The sequence below is a fragment of the Dasypus novemcinctus genome, chromosome Y (genome assembly GCF_030445035.2).
Source record: "Dasypus novemcinctus isolate mDasNov1 chromosome Y, mDasNov1.1.hap2, whole genome shotgun sequence".
Taxonomy (NCBI): Eukaryota; Metazoa; Chordata; class Mammalia; order Cingulata; family Dasypodidae; genus Dasypus; species Dasypus novemcinctus.
The window spans coordinates 27,271,009-27,293,078 of record NC_092216.1 but is presented as its reverse complement, the minus strand read 5'-3'; positions in this window follow the sequence as shown (position 1 = coordinate 27,293,078).

Below are 22,070 nucleotides of genomic sequence, written 5' to 3'. Positions count from 1 at the left end.
TACTCCCATTTTGAGAAACAGCTTTTGGGCTGTTACTGGTCCTTAGTGGAGATTGAATGCTTAACATGGGCCATCAATTTACCATGAGAACTGAGTTGCCTATCATGAGCTGGGTATTGTCTGACCAACCAAACCATAAAGTTGGGCATTCACAGCAGCACTACATAATAAATTGGGAGTGGTATATATGAGGTAGTGCTCAAGCTGACCCTGAAGGCATGAGAAAATTACATGAGGAAGTAGCCCAAATGTTTTTGGTCACCACTACTGCCATGTTACCTTCTCTTTCCCAGCCCACAGCTTTGGCATCTTGGGGAGTCCCTTACAGTCGGTTGACTGAGGAAGAGAAAACTCATGCCTGGTTTACAGACGGTACTGCACAATATGTAGGTACTACCCAAAAGTGGACAGCTGCAGCACTGCAGTACCATTCTGGGACATCCCTGAAGGACAGTGGTGAGGGCAAATCCTCCCAGTGGCCAGAACTTCAAACAGTGCACATGGTTGTTCATTTTACATGGAAGAAAAAATGGGCAGGGGTGCATTTGTACACTGATTCATGGGTTGTTGCCAATGGTTTGGCTGGATGGTCAGGGACTTGGAAGGAACATGATTGGAAAATTGGTGACAAAGAGTTCTAGGGAAGAGGTATGTGAATTGACCTTTTTGAGTGGGCAAAAAACATAAAAATTTTTGTGTCCCGCATGAATGCTCACCAGAGGGTAACTTCAGCAAAGGAAGATTTTAGTAATCAAGTGGATAAGATGATGCACTCTGTGATGAATACTCAGCTTCTTTCCCCAGTCACTCCTGTCATTGCCCAGTGGGCTCATGAAAAAAGTGGCCATGAAGGTAGAGATGGAGGTTACACATGGGCTCAGCAACATGAACTTCCCCTTACCGGGGTTTACATGGCTACAGCCACTGCTGTGTGTCCAGTCTGCCAGCAGCAGAGACCCACACTCAGCCCCCATATGGCACCATTCCTTGAGGTGACAAGCCTGCTACCTGGTGGCAGGTTGACTACATTGAACAACTTCCACCATAGAATAGATACATGCTGTGGGTATGGGTTTGCATTTCCTGCATCCAATGTTTCTTCCAAAACTGCCATCCATGGACTTACAGAATGTCTTATCTACTGCCATGGCATTTCACACAGTATTGTTTCTGACCAAGGAACCCATTTCACAGCAAATGATGTGTGGGAATGGACACAAGTGCATGGAATTCACTTGTCTTACCATGTTCTCCATCACACTGTAGCAGCTGAATTGATAGAACAGTGGAATTGCCTTTTGAAGGCTCAATTAAGGTACAAACTAGGTGGCAATACCTTGCAGGCCTGGGGCAATGCTCTCCATGAGGCTGGTGTATGCTTTAAATCAGTATCCACTCTATGATGCTGTTTCTCCCATAACCAGGATCCATGGGTCCAGGAATCAAGGGGTAGAAATGGGAGCGGCACCACTCACTATTACCCCTAGTGACCCCTAGGAAAATTTTTGCTTCCTGTCCCTGCAACCTCTGCTAATCTACAGGATTTAGTCCCAAAAGGAGTAGTACGGTCACCAATGAATACAACAATGATTCCATTGAACTGGAAATTAAATATGCCATCTGGCCACTGTGGGCTACTCTTACCTATGAATCAACAGTAAAAGAAAGGAATTACTGTACTGGCTGGGGTGATTGATCCTTACTCTTAAGGGGAAATAGGACTGCATCTACATAATGGGGGTAAAGAATAGTTTGCCTGGAATACAGGAGATTCTCTGGGGCATCTCCTAGTACTACCATGTCCTATGATTAAAGTCAGTGGAAAATTGCAACACCCCAATCCAAGCAGGACTAACAATGGCCAAGAATCTTCAGGAATGAAAGTTTGGGTCACCCCACCAGGCAAAGAAACATGGCCAGCAGAAGTGTTTGCTGACAGTCATGGAAACATGAAATGTGTAGTGGAAGAAGGCAGTGATAAATATGAACTTCAACCACATGACCAGATACAGAAATGAGGATGATAATGGTTATGAATCTTTCTTCCTTGTTTCATTATGATAATGATTGTATAAGTACACAAAACGAATTTCTTTGTCTTCTACCCCCAAATTTCCCCTTATCATATAACAAGTTGTATCCATTTCATGTCATAATGTTTTAGGATGTCAAGTTTGAGAATGAATATTGTCCAAGTACTTGCACCCTATTTTGTATGGAATTAATGCATTTCTGTTGTATGCAGGAGAGTTGAACATTGTTAGGTGGAAAAATATATATATATATATATGCATATCTCTTATTGTTTTTACTTAGAGACTAAGTATGGTTTAAGAAAATGTGTGTGGTTGCCGAGTACACAAGGGGTGGACTGTGGTGGTTAGGGTATTGTGTCAGCTTGGTCAGGTAATTGTGCCCAGTAGTTTGCTCAAGCAAGCACTGGACCGACTGTAATACAAGAGCATCTATGAACTTTAGTCACCATTGACTTTACTGCTGTGGTAAATCCTAGATAGCTCGTTATAATTACATCAGTCAGGGAGATTGCCATCAGCAATGAGGGATGCTTTATCCAATCAGCTGAATCCCTTAAAAGGGGGACTGATTCCAGCATTGAGAGAGATTTTCCCAGCTCATCCTTAGACAGCGAATATCTCCCAGAATTTGTCAAGAACCTTCTTTGCACTTTTATCACAGCCCCTGGTTTGAGCCTGCCTGCATAACCTGGACTTGTGCATCCCCATGGCTGCATGAGAGACTCTTATAGAATCACATACTATTGACAGATATCTCTTGATGATTCCAGAACCCTGACTAATACAGTGTGGTACCTCTGAAGCAATTGATAAAACAGTGTTTGTGCAATAATAGTGTAGGATAGCTTACATTAAGGTCCAACACAATGTTGTACAGTTTTTTAAAAAATTTATTCTGGTAACATACACTAGAATTTCCCATTTTATATCCTTTAATTATATAATTCAGTGCTGTTAATTAAACTGAAAATGTCCCACCATCACCACTATCCATTATCAAAATACTTTAATAACATCAAACAATCTTCTCCCATACCATTTAAGAATGAACTTACCATTTCACACAGCCAGCTGGCCCCTGGTAAACTGTACTTATTTCTGAATTTATGAATTTGCATATTCTAATTACTTCATAGGTTTTCTTCTAAGAGTTTTATAGTTTGGGTTTTTATATTAAGGATTTTTATCTATATTGAATATAGAATGAGGAGAGTTCCACCTTCATACATTTGCATATGGATATCTGGTTTTCTCAACATTTGTTGAAGAGAATGTTCTTTTCCCATTGACTGGACTTAGCACCCATTTCATAAAACAATTGGCCATAGATGTGATGGTTGATTTCTAAACTCTCAATTTTTTCTATTGAACTGAAGATTTGCCCTAGTGTAAGTTACTATTTGATTACTGTCTGTAGCAGTTTGAAATAGTTATGCATTCCAAAAATAGATATTGGATTATGTTTGTAATCTGGTGCACACCTGGGTGTGATTAAGTTTTGATTAGGGCTTTGATTGAACCATGTTTTAGGATGTTGAGTACCCACCCCTTCTTGGATGGGGACTCACAGATAATAGGCATGGCAAAGAATAGATCTGAGGACTTCTTAATGTTGGAGTTTTGATGTTGGAGTTTTGCGGTTACCCCTCGGGCTTAAGAGTGGTTTGCTGGCCCGGCGGGGAAGCGGCCGCGGTAGGCCAAGCTGCTGCCCCCATACTAGGGTGGCTGGTCGAACTCACCACCACCCCTGAAGGAAGCTCGGCATGGGCGCAGAGTGCCCTCGGGTCTCCCCTTCTTGGCAGCCATGCTTCCGCGGCCACCCTTCCTCCCGGATGGCGCCAACCGATGCCTTGTGGGGTGGCACCCTTCTTCTTCTTTCTCCCTGCGCAGGCGCAGGGCGGAAAATTCCAGTCTGCCCTTTTCCCCTCCCCCGACAGCAGCAACAGCCAGGCGTGGGCAGAGAAATCCAGTCTGCCCTTTTCCCCTCCCCTGACAGCAGCAACAGCCAGGCGTGGGTGGAAAAATCCAGTCTGCCCTTTTCCCTTCCCCTGACAGCAGCAACAGCCAGGCGTGGGTGGAAAAATCCAGTCTGCCCTCCACCCCAGCAACAGCAGCCACCAATCCCTAAACCCTGCCCCTTCCCCCAGCAACAGCGACAGCCAATCCCTAACCACCACCCCTCCCCCATCCAGTACCACCCACTGACCTTTTGCCGGCAACCAATCAGAACAGGGCATGGCTTCGACCAATCAGCCTTCCCCAGCCCCTATAAAACTGTTGCCTCTCCCTCAGTAAAGTGGACTTGCCTGTTTACCTTGTCTCCACAGTAGTTCTTCTGCCGTGCGCCCTCCAGTCCTGAGAGCCCCCAACAAGGGCCTGGCCTCCCTTGTCCCCAGTTCGTTGCCTGCTTCTCCGGGTGACCCCTTCGTCGCCTGCTTCTCCGGGCGACCCCTTTGTCGCCTGCTTCTCCAGGCGACCCCTTCATCGCCGGCTTCGCCGGGCGACCCCGTCAACCGAACCGCACAACCCCTTGTGAGACCGATCCCTCGTCTGCTGCCGGACCGACCCCTCATCCCAAGTGGGACTGACCCCTCATCCCAAGCGGGACCAACCCATTGTCCAGAGCTGGACCGACCCCTTGTCCGCAGCCAGACCCCACCTCTACCGACCGAGCAAGCCGCCGCAGAGTTTGATGCTGAAGTCTTAAGCTGGAGCCCTGGGAAGTAAGCACACAGAGGAAAGAGAAACAATTCTCAGGAAGAGAGTAACCGTGAATCCAGAAAGAAGGAAGAACCTGGAAGGGAGGAACCCAGGAAGTCTGAACACTAACAGCATAGGCAGTCATCTAGCTCCAACACATGGAAGACTTTGGTGAGGGAAGTAACTCATGCTTTATGGCCTGGCATCTGTAAGCTCCTACCCCAAATAAATACCCTTTATAAAAACTGACACATTTCTGGTATTTTGCATCAGCATCCCTTTGACTAACTAATACTCTGTCAAATATCTTTTCTGTATCAAATGAAGTAATCATGGTTTTTTTTTAACCCTTTTTCTATTAGTGTGCCTTATTACAATAATTGGTTATCTTTTGTTGAAACACACTTGTATTCCAATGATATATTTCACTTGATTATGATGTGTACCTTTTTTAATGTGCCAGTGTTTTGTTGAGTGCTTGTGAATCTATATTCATGAATGATATTGGTTTGTTTGTTTTTTTCTTATCTTTATCTTGTTTTAGGATTAGGGTGATGCTAGCCTCATAGAATGAGTTAGGATTTGTTCTCCCTTCTTCAAAATTTTGCAAGTATTTGAGCAGTATTGTTGTCAATTCTTTTGTGTACATTTCATAAAATTCACCTTGAATTGATGTGGTTCTTGGATTTTCTTTGTTGGGAGGATTTTGCTTGGTGATTCAATCTTTTTATTTGTCATTGGTTTCTAAAGAACATCTAATTTTTCTAGAGTCAGTGTAGATTTTTCCCTTCCATTTCAAGAAGTTTATCATTTTCATCTCATTTATCTAATGCACCAGAACACAATTGCTCATAGTATCTTGCAATATCTATTTTATTTCTGTGGACTCAGTAGTATTTCCCTCCTTTCATTCATTTTATTTAATGTATCCTCTTAATTTTTTTGTCAGTTTAGGAAAAGTTTTGTTGATTTACTTGCCTTTTCAAATAAGCAACTTTGGTTTCATTAATATTGATGGTTTCTTGATTTTCCATTTAATTTAAAATTTGTTACTTTATCAGCTCATTTGGGATTTGTTTATTCTTATTTTCTACTTCCTCCAGCTGTGGAGTTTGACCTCTTATTTGATATCTTCTTTTTTAGTGTAAGCATTTAGAGCTAAACATTACCCTCTCTCAACTGCATTTGTTACATCCCTTAACTTTTGGTATGCTGTATTTTCATTTGCTTCCAGATATTTTCTAATTTTCCTTATGAGTTTTTCTTAGGAGATTTGTTCATTTAAGAGTGTGTTTTTAAATTTACACATAGTTGTTTGCTTTCTAGTTATCCACCCATAATTGATTTCTACCTTAATTCCATTGTGTTCAGAGAAGATAAATTGCATGCTTTCAGTATTTTAAAATGGAAAGAAACTTGTTTTTTGTGATGTAAAATATGGTATAACATGGAGACTAATTCAAGTACACTAAAAAGAATTAAAGAAAGTGGGTATTCTGCTGCTGTTGGGTAAATGTTCATATATACATGTGTAATATATAATATAATATAATATAATATAATATATACAATATATAATTAATATATAAAATACAATGTATAATATATAATTTTTATTTCAGATTTAATATATAATATAACTAAGTCTCATTGGTTTACTATAGCTTTCCAGTCTTTGATTTCCTTCTCAATCTTTGCTGTAGATGTACTATTAATTATTGAAAGTGCTACATTTATGTTTTCTCTTATTAATGTGCAAACTTCTATTTCTCCTTTAAATCCATCAAAATTTGCCTCAAAAACTTTCTGAATCTGGCTTTAGGTGAATATATATTTAAATATTTTATTTTTTGTGGTGAGTGCTTTATACATCATCACTTTTTTGTTCTATGAAACCATTTTGACTTAAAACCTATTTTATTTTCTGTTAGTATTTCTGTGCCAACACTATTTTGGCTATTATTTACATGGAAAATTTTGTCCATACTTCATTTTTGACCCAATTGTGTCTTTTATTTTAAGATGAGAATTTTGTAAACAAAACATAGTTGCATGACACCTTTTTTTAGCTCATACTTCCAGTATCTGTCTTTTGGTTGGAAGATTTAATCTATATAACATTAAGGAAATGATTGAAATTCCCATACTTTATTCTGCCATCTTGTTAATTGGTATTTGTGAATCTTAAAACATTTTTGTTACTCAGTTCTTCCTTTACTGCTTAATTGCATACTTACTGAGTTGTTTTTAGTGACCCATTTTGTATCCATATCATTTACTTTTGTTTTTACTTTTCACTTATGTACTTTATGGTTGCCATGGGCTTAAAACTATAACAATCATGTTTAATTTGGTTTTGTGAATTTATTTTTTTATGTTTCCTTTTTCTTCTTTTTATATTTTTTATTTTATTTTATTTATTTTAATTTCTAAATATATTTAGAATACAGAATTGTTACATAAAAAATAGAGGATTCCCAAAGCTCCAATCTGCACCCCTCTCATATTTTTCATTATTAACAACATCCTTCATTAGTGTGGTTCATTCACTGCAATTGATAAATGCATTTTGGAGCATTGACATTAAGTGTGGATTATAGTTTACAGTAGAGTTTAAAATCTTTCTCACCAATTATGTAAATTATGGCCAGATATCTATTGGCTTATATCCATCACTGCAACAACTTCCTGAACAATTCCCAAGTTCAAAAAAATGCCTCCATATTACACCTATTTTCCCCTCTCCCTGCCCTCAGAACCTCCAGTGGCAACTGTGTCCACATCAATGATATAATTTCTTCCATTGTTAGAATCACAATAAGTCTATAGTTGAATACCAGCAAGTCCATTTTAATCCGCAGTTCATTACCCAATCCTGAGGATTCTGGGATGATGTTGTCCACTCCACCTCAAAATGAGAGGGGGCCTTGATCCCATATTGCTGATGTATGAGATTCTCTTGCTAGCAGTTGTAGACTCTTAGATGTACACCTACCAGCACTATTAATAACAATAGGTTCAAATAGAAAAACAGAAGAGCCAATTGCAGGAAAAACCCAACTGAGTCCATCTTTGTGACCCTGGTGAGCATAAATTCCAGAGTCGGGTCCATTTTCAAGCCACCAAGGTCCTGAGCTATCTGCCTGTCTATTGTCTGGATGTGCCAGAGCCTTCAGGAGCCCCCCCACCCACCCCCCCCCCCCACTATTTGGGATAGTATCTACTTTTGCAGTCAATGAGATCCTACTGAGACCTGTATAAGCATAACTTCTGGAATGAACTCCCAACTCACTTTGAAGTTTCTTAGCAATATAAGTATATTTATCTTTACTTTTCCCCCATTTGGTCAAGGTCTTTTTCCAGTTTCATTGCTAATTAATGCCAAGAAGGCTCATCCCTGGAAGTCATATCCCACACTGTGGGTTGGTAGTGTATGTATATACTGAGTTTGGCTTAGAGAGAGCCCATATTTGAGCAGCAAGAAGGTTGCCAGGAGGCAACTTTTAGGCACACTATAATAATAGGCTAACTTTTCATTTCAAGAGAAATGGTTCATAAGAACAGTCATCAATATCAAGGGTCATCAATGTAATATCCTCGTTCACTAATCATTGCTCCTGTACTTGGAAGATTCTTGGTGTTCAATTAGGAATGTGACAGAGATCTCTAGGATGGGAATTTGATATTCTTTTGGTTATTGTGTGAATGTCCACCCACCATGATAATCCCCTATGAACACTTGAACACATTTATATGGCTTATAGGTATAGCTTCCTCCCATTTATCCCCCAAAACTGACACCCTGCACTAATGATCCTCCCTTGCCACAGTTGTAACACTTCTGTGTTCCAAAACATGTTCAAAATAGAAGCCAATGAAATATCCAAATATAATTAGTAAGAAAATGAAATAATAATGGTATTTTTAAAAAGAAATAAAATTTTAAAACTTTTAAAAATTAAGAAATTGGGTAATAGTAACTAAAGAAAAATTATGAAAAAAGACCTTTTTGACATTTTGCCTTACATTACTTTAAGATCTGCTGTCCTATATGTACAGTGACTTTTTTCTGTTTATTCCCTCAGTATCCTACTTTTCTCATTTTGTCTTCAAAGAAGTTTTAGGTTGCAGAAAAGTCATATACTGAAAACTAGGGACTGCCATATGCCCAACATCCTCCCCCTTTGCCCCTTTCCCATATTAGTAACTGTCGCAGTGTGGGCTCACCTGGAGGGCCGCTGCAGGGGCGGTGTGGGCTCAGGTGGAGGGCTGCAACACATGGAGGGGCCTCCCAAGAAGGTGCTCCAGGGCCAGCAAGGTGCGGAGGACGCGCAGTAGGAAGAAGACTACCGAGACCAGGATCTGTGCGCATCTGATTTATTCAGGAAGTACAGCAGTTAATATAGGGCGAAGATGGGGGAGGTGCAGGGGGTGTGGCTGGGGTGCGGCAGATGGCTGATAGGTTCGTGCAGGGGTGCATCACTGGTTGCAGGCAGAAAACGGGGTAGCCAGGGTTCTCGGCGGCAGTGAGACGGGGCTGTCATGGCGCAGCGGTGGCCCTCGGGGGAGAGGCAGGGTTAGGCCACCGAGGGGGAAGCGGGTGCAGCTGGGCAGAGGGGTGGGCAGTATGCCTGGACCCCAAGCAGAGGGCCTTAATGCCCATTCCCACCACCCGGGTCGGACTCACACCAGTGCCTGGAGACGAGCCGACCCTTGCTGTTGCTGCGCTCCCACACGGTGCCACCCTACATTTCCCCCTTTTCTTTTATTAAGCACTGAAGAAGGTGGAAGAGGAAGGGCCAGTGCTCATTTTGTTGGGGGGAGCCTCGCCAGGCAGCGCGTTCGAGAAGCCTGTCTTGCGGGGGGGGGGTGAAGGTGGGTGGCAGTGGCCGCTGGGCCCTTTCAGCTTGGGCTAGGTGGAGTAGCCGCAGAACTTGTTGGCAGAGAGGGCCTGGCTCAGCATTCAGGGTCATCATGGCCATCCAAGGGGCGAGGAGTCACTGGCGATGTTTCTCTCTCTGGGTCAGGCGGTTCGGCGGTGGCAGGCCGGATGAGGCATCCTGGGATCCAGATGGGCTGGGCGGCATCGTCTGGAAAGACACAAGCAAAACCCCTTCCCTGGGCAAGGAGGGGGGCAGGCCCTGACCAGATGTTAGTCTTGGGGTCTTTCCACTGAACAAGGGGGGCCTGTGTGGGCTGGTAGGATGGGCCCCAATGAGCATGTACTGGGGAAAGGCCATCCTCATCAAAGCAGAGGAGGTTGTGGTGGATTAAGGCAGAGGTGACAATTTCTCCAGGTGTGTGGCGGGGATGGTTGCTCCTTTCCTTTTGAATAAGATGCTTGAGGAAGAGATGAGTGCGTTCAACCATGCCTTGACCTTGGGGATTGAACGGAATTCCAAAGTGATGAGTGATGTTGTATAGCCTCAGGAACACGGTGAAGGAAGAGCTGCGATATGCTGGTCCATTGTCGGTTTTCAGGTCCCATGGGACTCCCATGAAGAGGATGGCTTGTCTGAGGGCCTGAATGCAGTGCTTGGCTGTTTCTCCTGGGAGGGGAACGGCATAGCACAGGTGGGAGAGGGTGTCGATGGCCACATGGAGATACTTGAGCCTGCCGAACTGGGGCACGTGGGTGACGTCCATTTGCCATCGGGCATTGGGGCGTAGCCTGTGCGGATTAACTCCTTGTGGCTGTAGCGGCCCAAGGGGCAGAAGGGGTGCACAGGTTTGGCAGCATCTGACCATGTGCTTGCAGGCCTGGATGGAAAGTTCTGGGAACAACTTGTGAAGGCTCCTGGCAGAGAAGTGAAATTGAGAGTGGAGTAGCTTGGCTTGGTTGAGGAGGTCGCCAGGTGGAGGGGCGGGCAGTTGGCCTCCTGAGCACTCTACTGAGGCTGGGAGGGCTTGGATGGCTTGATCAGCGAGGTTATTGCCAGCGGCGATAGGTCCAGGAAGGCCAGAATGGCTCCTCACATGAGCGATGTACCAGGGCGCCGTGCGGTTTTCCAAGAGACTCTGGAGAGTTAGGAGTGCTTGGTCGATAGGTCTTTTGGCAGGAAAAAACGTGGCAAAAGCCAAGACTTGGCAGACTTGCAAGGTGTACAGGCTGTTGGTGAAGATGTTGAGGGGTCTGTCGGGACAGGTGCGGAGAGCTAGGACGATGGCCTGGAGCTCTCCTACCTGGACAGAGTTCACGTTGATGTGGATGAGTAGTTGAGGCTCTGACGTACCAGGCGAGTAGATGACAGCTGCGAACTTGTGCTTGGAGGTGTCAGTGAAGGCGGTGGTGGCATGTGGGTAGGGGCGGCGAGACAGGAAGGGGTGGTGCGGTGGAGGGATGAAGGATAACTGGGAGATGCCCTGAAGCAGCCGATGGCTGGGGTAGTGGTTGTCAAATTCACCATGGAAGAGTTCTGCAAGGACTTGCATGTCTGGACTGGACAGAAGCAGCGCGGTGGTTTTCTTGGCATCAAGCGGCCACACAATGGTGTCAGGGGGAGTACCATATGTGTGGGTGCATTGCCAGACGAGGTCAATGGCCAAGGAGATCCAGAGGGTGACTTGCAGGCCGATTTTTCTGAGCTTGTTTTTGGCGGTATGGAGCCAGAGAAGGGGCCCTTCTACCAGAGGAGCCCGGTGGGCGTACCAGTGGTAGGCAGGATCAGCGCCAAGATGGCTCGGTTGGGGTCGTGACTCTGCAGTTGGCATTCTCGCAGGGCATCATTGACAGCTCGGATGGCCTCCTGCGCAGCCGAGGTAATAGCGATTTTCTTTGCTACGGCCTGCGGAGGGTCCTGGTCGGTTTGCAGGAGGGTGAAGAGGGGTTGTAGTTGAGCGGTGGTGATCAGGAGAGCCGAATGGAGCCAATTGATGTGCCCACAGATTTGCTGTAGCTCTGTCAGAGATAGCTTCTGCAGAATGGCCAGTTGGGGGGCTGCAGGCGTGATGGTGTTGTGGATGTTGAAGCCTAGAAAGGTGAAGGGGAGCTCCATGCGTACTTTATCTTGTTGGACTTGTAGGCCAAGGTTGTTGAGATGGCGCAGTAATGCCGTGACGATGGCTTGGAGGCCTCCGGGGGTTTCATGCGCCACGAGAAGGTCGTCCATGTAATGAACAATGTATGCAAAGTTCTTTAATGGCTGAATTGCCTTATTGACATAAAGCTGGCAGATGGCCGGGCTGTTTTGCATTCCTTGTGGGAGGACTCGCCATTGGTAACACTCAGCTCCTTCTTGGTGATTGGTGCACGGGAGCGTGAAGGCGAATTTTGGACGGTCTTTTGGGTGCAGTGGAATGGAGAAGAAACAGTCCTTGATGTCGATGGTGGCAGCGCACCAGTGTCTAGGTATAGCCGTGGGGTGGGGGCACCCCGTTTGGGGGAAGCCCATTGGGTGGATGTGCTTGTTGATCTCACGCAGGTCATGGAGGAGCTGGTACTTGCCTGACTTCTTCTAAATGATGAAGACAGGTGAGTTGTACGGACTGGTGGATGGCTCAATGTGTCCTGCGTCGAGCTGGTCATAGACAAGAGCTCAGAGAACTAACAGTTTCTGGGATGAGATGGGCCACTGCTCCACCCAAATGGGCTTCCTCAGTATCCCATTCAAGAGGAGTGGGTGCTGGAGGTGTAATGCGAGCAGTGGCGTATATCATTGGGGGGGAGCCGTGGATAGAATGGCTCCGCAGTTCGAGAGGACATCCCGGCCCCAGAGGATATTGTCGATGCCGGGCAGGACAAGGGGGCGGAAGGTGCCTTGGCGGCCTTCCTTGTCCTTCCAAATAAGATCTCGGCTGGTTTGGAATGAGGGAGCTGTTCCGGTGTCTCCAATGACACAGGGGCCGGGAGCACACCCCAGTTGTGTGTGGCTGTTTCTGGGAAGCAGGATATTTCTGCCCCGGTGTCAAGGATTCCCTGAACCATTGGCCTTCAACCTCTAACTCCATTATTGGTTTCTTGGGTCCCAGTGGAACGGTCCACATTATGGCAGGGGGTGGTGGCGTGGATGAGTGGCCTCTTGCTGGCGGGGCTGAGGCCTGCCCCCTCTCGTGTTTAAAGGCTGCCGTTGGCTGTTGGCGGTGCGGCAGTCATGGGCCCAATGGTATCCTTTGCCGCAGCAGGGACATGGGGTGGGAGGCGCGCGTGGTCTGGCTCCTCCGGTGTCTCGAGGCGTGTTCGTGGATGGTCGTGGTCAGGCGGCATGAGGGCATTTGCAGGCAAAATGTCCGGTTTCTCCACATTTGAAGCAGTCAGAGGAGAGGGACATGGCCGTGGCTATGGCCTGAGCCAGTGCGGTGGCCTGTGGGCCTATGTGGGAGCAGGCCAGGATCCAGTCGTGTACTCCCCTTTCCTTCATTGGTAAGATGGCTTGTCGGCAGGCATTGGTGGCCCCTTCCAGAATGAGTTCCCAGGCAAGGGCTTGTTGTGCATGCTTGCCAGGGACCTTGTGCTTGCAGGCCTCCTGAACCCGGGATACGAAGTCGGCGAAGTCTTCGTCTTTTCGTTGGACTAGCTTGGCAAGTGGCTCAGGTCTGGTGGCGGAGCAGCTGCGGAAAGCGCGGAAAGCCAGCTCGCGAAGTTGGAGCCAGAACTCGGGGGGGGGGTGTTGTGATATTGGGCTGGATTGGCGAATTGCCCCGTGCCTGTGTAAGCGTCCGGGGCCCCGACATGGGCGTTGTGTGCCACTTGCTTTTCTGCCTCTGATGTAAAGTGAGCACGCCAGTCGATGAATTGGCTGGGGGTTAGAATGGCCCGAGCGAGGGAAACCCAGTCATATGGAACCGCGAGCTGAGTGCTAAGCTCCTCAAGCAAATGTTGGGCGTACGGGCTACCGAGGCCATCCTCTTTAACAGCCTTGCGGAGGTTTTTTATTTCATCGGCTGTAAAGGGGTACCAATCCTGCGGATGGTGCCGCGAGGGGGCGGCATTCAGTGGGTATAAGAGCGGTGTCTGATGCACGGGGGCCTCTGCCCATGGGGGCCAAGTACCCATGGGCCCTCTGGCAGATGAGGGATCCACGGCAGGGGGTACCCAGGGGGTGGGGCAAGAACGTGGCTCATCCCAAGATGGTGGCACCTCACAAGATGGCGGACTGCCCCAGGGGGTAGGCGGCTTGTAAGATGGCGGCCACTCCTCTTCTGGCGGGGACCAAGATGGCGCCGTGGCCGGAGGGGGTGGGTATAGGGGGAGGGACTTCCCTTTATCCTCCCAAGAAGAAGGCAGGAGTTCGCCATCTTGGGGCAAGGTAGGCGCGTCCGGTTTGGGTGGGCAAGAGTCCAGGGCATTGTTGAGGCAGCTGGACAAGGACTTGGTGTCGGAATCACTGTCTGACTGAGACCCCTCTCCCTTGCTCTTACCACAGGTGCAGTGGAAAGCATCCTGATTGACAGGGGTGCCCTGGAGGCACGAGCGAATGGCGATGAGCGTGGGGAGAAGGCTGGAGGGAAAACGCTTGTTCTCATACTCCACAGCCGCCGTGACGTGGTCAATGAGGTTAGTGTACATGTCCGGGTCCCACAGCTGGCAAGTGGAGAGCCAGGGGTTGAAAGGCAGCAAAAGGTCCCAGTATGTTTGGAGCTGCTTTACTGAGACATCCATATGATTGGTGTCTAAAAGGCTGGCAAGGGCCCTAACCTGAGGCACCTGGCAGGAGGAAAGATGGCTGCCCATGGCGCCAACAGTGGGGCCTAGCGAAGACGGGGGTCCTTACCTTGTGGGCAAGGCGGGTGGGGGTCTGGCCGGGAAGTTGTTGCCCCCACATTGGACGCCAAATGGCGCAGTGTGGGCTCACCCGGAGGGCCGCTGCAGGGGCGGTGTGGGCTCGGGTGGAGGGCTGCAACACATGGAGGGGCCTCCCGAGAAGGCGCTCCAGGGCCGGCAAGGTGCTGAGGACGCGCGGTAGGAAGAAGACTACCGAGGAGACCAGGATCTGTGCGCAAGTCTGATTTATTCAGGAAGTACAGTGGTTAATATAGGGCGAAGATGGGGGAGGGGCAGGGGGTGTGGCCGGGGGGTGGCAGACGGCTGATAGGATCATGCAGGGGTGCATCACTGGTTGCAGGCAGAAGATGGGGTAGCCAGGGTTCTTGGCGGCAGTGAGGCGGGGCTGTCACGGCACGGTGGTGGCCCTCAGGGGAGAGGCAGGGTTAGGCCACCGAGGGGGAAGTGGGTGCAGCTGGGCAGAGGGGCGGGCAGTACGCCCGGACCCCAAGTGGAGGGCCTTAACGCCCATTCCCACCACCCAGGTCCGACTCGCACCGGCGCCTGGAGACGAGCCGACCCTTGCTGTCACCGCGCTCCCACACGGCACCACCCTACAAGTAACATTTTATATGTGGATGGTAAGTTTGTTACAACTGATGTACAAATATTGATGTATACCTTAAAACCATGATCAGTGGTTTACATTATGGTTTACATTTTGGACCATATGCGTATAAATTTTGATGCAATTTAACATGACCTGTATTCATTATAGCAAAATCATGTAGAACACATCCATTGGCTACAAATTGCCCCCTTTTCCATCTATTCTATTCCTACCACCCTCTCCACTTGGGATCCATGGCAATCACCAGGCTTCACTCCATGAAGGGCAAGATTCATAGTTAATTGCAACAGCCCTGATGGTTTGACACATTGGCCTGTTCTCCCATATTAGGCACTGCCCATGCTCTTGGAGACTCTAATCCTTCTATTTGAGAAAATAGTAGTCCTCCCTAGGATAGGAATTCACCACCTTGCCACTCATGTGGCTCTCCACCCAATTATATAAGACACTATGGCCAGATGAACACATGCACACACTCCCAGCTTCCCTTGTATGTGAGAGTTCTATTTTCTTTTGCTGCTTTCAGTATTCTTTCTTTGTCTTGAATATTGGACAATTTGACCAGTATATGTCTTGGTGTAGATCTGTTAGGATTTATACTGTTTGTGGTATGCTGCACTTTCTGATGCCCATGTCCTTCAATAGGGTTGGGAAGTTTCCAGCTATTATTTCTTCCAACATACCTTCTATCTCCTTTCCCTTCTTTCATTCCTCAGGGATGCCATTATCAATATGTGTGTGTTTCCTTTTGTCATTGAAATCTCTGAGTCCCTCCTGGATTTTTTGTATCTTTTTATCAATCTATCTTGCTATCTCTTTGATTTCAGCTGTATAGTCTTCCACATCACTAATTCTTTCCATGTTCAAATCTTTTATGTGTTTCCATTGCATTTTTGATTCTTATATTGTGCCATTCATCACCATCATATCCTTTATCTTTTTATGTGTGCTTACATTTCTTCATTGTGTTCCCCAGTGTCTTCTTATATCCTTAATCTCCTGCACTTCATTAGATTGATTCATGATATGTTTTTTGACATCTCTGATTAGTTTTTCCATGTTCTACATCTCCTCCTGTTTTTTAATTGTTTTGTTGGACTCAGCCATATCTTCCTGTTTCTTAGTAAGGGTTGTAATTTTTGGTGCTGTCTAGGCATTGGTTTATCTTGATGTGTTTGTTAAATTTTTTATCTTCTTTTTTATCTTTTACTTTTTATTCTTCTTTTTTATCTTTTGTGTTCTTGTTTTTCATCAGTTTTCATTTTGACACTTCATTTCTCTTATTCTAGTTTATCTTGTTTTCTATCTTCCCTTATAAAAATTAGGGCCTGAAGAAAAGAAAGAAGTATGACAAGAAAAAGTATAATAGTAATAATAATAGTAAAAGGTAGAAGAGGAACCCTATAAGACCTAGGAAAATGAGTATTTAACTCAAGTAAGAAGTGCAGAGGAATAAGAGCAAAAAGGTAGAGTGAAAAATGAAATGAAAAATCAAATAGAAAAAAATATATAGAATTAATTAAAGGCCAGAATGATGAGGAAAGGGGGAAAGAGAAAAGAAAGGAGATAAAAAGTTAAAAATGTTAAAAAAAAAAAAGAGGAAAAAGGGGAAGGAAATAAAAACAAGAAAAAAATGAAGACTGATAAAAAATGTAATGAAAGAACAATGATAGAAAGTAGAAGATAGATGAAAGAAGGAAAAGAAATAGTGTAGGTAAACAAAATTTGTAAACAAAAACAGGGAAACAAAGGTACAGCAAGAACAACAAATGAACAGCAACTAATTAACAACAAAAGGGGGAAGAAAGGGAATAAAAATGGGAAAAAAGAACAAGTAAACAAGTAAACAAAATCCACGAAAAAACAGCCTCCACTATTAGGACACTAAGGACTTTCTCAGACTATGGGGTTCATCAGTCAATTACCCTGTAGCCTTTCCTGCAGTTTTTGAACCAGGTTTTCATTGGTAAAGTATGTTAAATTGAAAAAAGGAACATTTGACTCCCAAGGTTGAGCCTCCCTAGTGCCATGGAATTACTATCAAACACCAGCTGGTGATGCAACTAGAAAAAATCCATGAATTAAAGGGGGGAATTGTAAAGACAAATTAGTTGAGAGGTCAGCAGAGGGGTTGCACTTAGGCACAACTCAGTAGTATCCCAGAGACAGTCAAAGTACACACAACCTCAGCTACTGGTGCTCCTGAGATCTATGGAGACACACAGGGTTTATGGTCATGGCAGATAGCTCTGGAGTACAGTGTCTTTCCAGTGGATACTACTTTGGAATTTGTGCCCATGAATGGGATGGAGTTGGACTCAGTAGTGACCTTACTACACATGCGTCTTCTTTCACTTTTACAGAAACTGTGGTTGGTGCTGTAGTTGATGTATACTCAGGAGACTTCAATCTCTAGACTGGCCATATACCACCTGGGCCCTGAGTCTTAGCAGAGTTGCAAAACTTTCTCTTTGGTTCATTGGACTTACCCAGGTCAGCTAACAGGAAGATGAAAAAACATGGTCAACTTCCAATTGAGGGAATCAAGAGAGTCCTGCAAGCAGGAGAATTATATCCTCAGTCATGAGGGATCTAAATCCCCTCTTGATTTAGTGGTGGAGAGGACATTGCCATCCCAGGGTCCCCAGGATGGAGGAATAAAATATGGATTAGAGCAGACTAACTGGTATTCTACTATAGAACTATTGTGACTCTAGCAAGGGAAGAAATTTTAACATTGATGTGGAGACAGTGGCCACAGGAATTGCTGAGGGTAAGAGGGAAAAGGAAGTGTGATGTGGGGGCATTTTCAGGATTTGGAGTTGTCCTGAATGATATTGCAGGGCCAGATGCAGGACATCATATATTCTGCCATAACCCACTGAATTGACTGGGGGAGAGTGTAAACTACAATGTAAGCTATAATCCACATGATGTAGTAGTGCTTGAAAATGTATTCACCAAATGCAATGAATGTGCCACAATGATGAATGAGGTTGTTGATATGGGAAGACTGAAGGGGGTTGGGGTGGGGTATATGGGAATCCCTAACCCTAACCCTAACCCTAACCCTAACCCTAACCCTAACCCTAACCCTAATGGAATAAAAGTATAAAATCATGATTATCTCAATAGATACAAAAATAATTCAAGAATTAAATGGCTATTTATTATGTAATCAAAGAAAAACAAAAACAAAAAAAAGACCATTAAGAATAACAGAAAATTTTGATAACTATCCATTGAACTTCAAGCAAATAATGATGCCCCATATCCTCACTTCTATTCAACATTGTACTGCTCATACTATAGAAATTATATAGGGCTAGAATGAAGCAAGTGATGGAAAGGGGGAAGACAGAAGCAATTATAATCATAAAATGCCACTCTGATGCTACATATATATATATATGTATGTGTGTATACCTCTACTTCTTCCAGCAATGACCAGTGTACATTGTCCTTTTAAAACTCATTGAATTTAATGTGTGTTTGATATCAAAATTGTAGCAAAATATCATATCATTCTAGAAAAAGGCAGTATCTATATATGTTCTTTCATAGTAGGCAAGTTAAAAATTAAATTTCTATCTCACAATTACAACAATACAAGTTTCAGAAGACTTTATAGCATAGGTGAAAATAAACAATATAACTAACAGATATTAATATTGGTGTATGTGTATTCACAGAGCAGATTAAGCATTTAAACAAATATCAAAAATGGTGTTTTATTTAATAACAAAAAAGTTGGGGAGTTATCCTCTGTGAAATCAGATAAGTAAATATAAAGTATAAGTTGTAGAATAAAATATATTTGTATTATATTTCACATTTTAGAGATTTACTTTATTTAAAGAACACTTTTGAATAAATAAGTAAAATATAACATCATGCAGAAAATAACAAAAGGTGTGAGCATGTAACTCACACAAACAGAACTTAAAAAAATAATAAAGATACCTAGTAATATTTTTTTTTAAAAAAATAAATGGTAAAATATCCTTTCATGTCTCATGAAAATTCACATGAAAACCAATTTAGCAATGATGAAAGAATTACAGTGAAAAATGCAATAAGGTACCATGTCAAAATATCTGGGATTCATTCTGGCAATATTTCACAAAACTAGGTTAACTTAATTTATCATATGTGTATAAATGATGTGTAAGGAGGTTAAATGTTATCATGTTTGGAGTATCAAAAATCAGAACCCACTTAAATATCCATCATTAGGATAGTCATCATGTATAACATTTATATATATATATATGAGTATGTGCATATACCAGATGCAAGTATGAAACTGATATTTGTTGATAATAAATAATACTGGTGATATAAATGTGTTCATGGTATAATATTATGAAAGAAAACTGATTATAGAATAGTATATAAAAGCAAGAAAGTGAATGTAGAATACATATATACAAATATATACATATGTGTGAATATAAATTTTTAGTACTTGATGTTTTCATATACTCCTTAAAGTTTATTTCATTTGATCTTAGCCAATTAGATACTTCTCTGTTCTTCAATGTCAACTCTTCTATAAAACTGTCAGATCCCGGAGGTTCTTTTTCCTGGAGAACAGAGAGCAGACAAGCACAGGTTTGGTGTCTTCTGCAGGAGTTGGGCTGATGACCCTAAACTTTATATCCCTGTGCAACGTGGGGATGCTGAGCTTGACTGCAGCATAGTCTCTACTGTCACAAAAATACCTGAGGAGAGATTTCCTTCATTCACTACCCACCACAAATCTCCCATCCATGGAAACATAAGAACAAATATAGAATGATGAACAAATATATATATATATATATGCACATATACATATGTACATATTAAAAATATAGAAATATTTTGTAATATATTTCAATGCTAATTTTGCATTATATATTAAATTCTATATTACAAACATTATATAAAAATGCACAGTATAATTTTATCTTATAGTCACTATATATTTAAATTATAAATGTATAATATATGGACTATGTAGTCTATATTTATATCCAATATATTTATAAAACATGATATATGATATAGGATATACAATATATAAGATATATATGGCATATATGTTTTTATATGGATTTTTATTTATATTATTATACTTTTAATCCATATCAACAAACAGAATGCATGTAGTAGCAATTACAGAAAGAGAAGGGAAGTAAAATAACTAAAAATAAGTACATTAACAACCTCTTTCATCATCACGGCACATTCACTGCATTTGGTGAATACATTTTGGAGCACTGCTGAAACACATGGATAGTCGTTTACATTGTATTCTACACTCTCCCCCAGTCCACCCAGTGGGACATGGTAGGACGTACAATGTCCAGCATCTGTACCTGCAGTACCATTCAGGACAACTCTCAAGTCCTGCAAATGCCCCCACATCATATCACTTCTTCCCCGTCCCCTCAGCAGCTGCTCCAAAATGTATTCAGCAAATGCAGTGAATGTGCCACGATGATGAAAGAGGTTGTTAATGTGGGAGGAGTGGGATGAGGGGGTGGGGCTATATGGGGACCTCAAATTTTTTAAATGTAACATTTTAAAGAAATATAGAAGGAAGAAAAAGAAAATACAGGTAAAGGACAAAATGATATCACAAGAATAATAAATAAACAGTATGAGAGTCAAAGTAAAGAGAAAATTTTAAAAGCATCTAACCAATAGGCCTGGAGTTAAAGGCCACAATAACTGGTATGAAAAAGGAGGGATTCGAGAGCAGACTGGAGCTGACAGTGATCTTGAATAAAAACATTTGAAATACGTTGAGAAGCAGAAAAGGAAAATAAACATTTAAAGTGAAAATAGCCTAAAACATCAATTACATACCAATATACACATTATAAGTCTGTCAGATGGAAAAGAAAGATATAAAGGGCCAGAAGGGATATTCAAAGAAAAAACAGACTTATAAGAAAGCGTGAATATGCAAATCCAAGAAGCTCAGAGATCAACAAATGGCATAACCATGAAAAAATATACCCCTCCACTTATTGATTACATTACTAAATGCAAAGGATAATGAGAGAATTATGAATGCTTCAAGAAAGAAGCAACGTTTTACATACAAGTGAGTCCCAATTAAATTGAGTGCTGATTGATTTCTCATCAGAACTTAATGGAGGCTAGAGGGCAGAAGGTTGAAATACTTAAAGTGCCAAAGGAAAACAAATATCAGCCAAAAAAATATATATAGTGAGTCTTTCAAAATTGAGGGAGAAATGAACACATTCTCAATTAAACAAAAGCTGAAGGAATTCATCATTAGACCTGCCTCACAAGTAATGCTAATGGGAGGTTTTCAGAATGAAATGAAAGTACACTGAAAGTGCTTCAAAGCAGACTAAAAAACAATGATCTGCAGTAAAAGTAACCATTTGGTAACTGTAAATGTATTGTATTGTATTGTATTGTATTGTATTGTATTGTATTGTATTGTTTGGTGTGTATCTCCACTTCTTGCTTCCTACAACTGCTAAAATGCAAATGCATAAAAAGCAATTATAAATAAAGGTTTTTCTAAATATAATGTTTTAAAAAAAGTACAGCAGAAGGGATGAATCCCTTCCTTCAGACAGCTAAAAATATCACCTAAACTTCCTGGAAAATGATGGAATAGAAGACACAAGACAGTTCTCTCCCAGAAAAATGACTAGAAGACTATTAGAAATGGTCTATAAAAAGAGTTCCAGTGTTTAGGTCATGAAGGAAAGGCTGGACAACACTCAGAAAAGAGGGGCACAGGAAAATTCTCAAATGAAAGACAATGAGTAGAAGCAGCAGCTGCAGTTTCTGGTGCTCTTTCTCTACCCTAAGAGCAGACAATTTTTAATTATCCAGCCTCAGGCCAGTGGCAACAAACACAAGAGGATACAGCAATTTACCCCTCCAGGAAATAGGAAAGAGAGGGATGCAGCCTAAGGCTAAATCAGTTTTTGGCTAACAGGTTTGGTTTCTTGTGTCCAATGAACACCTC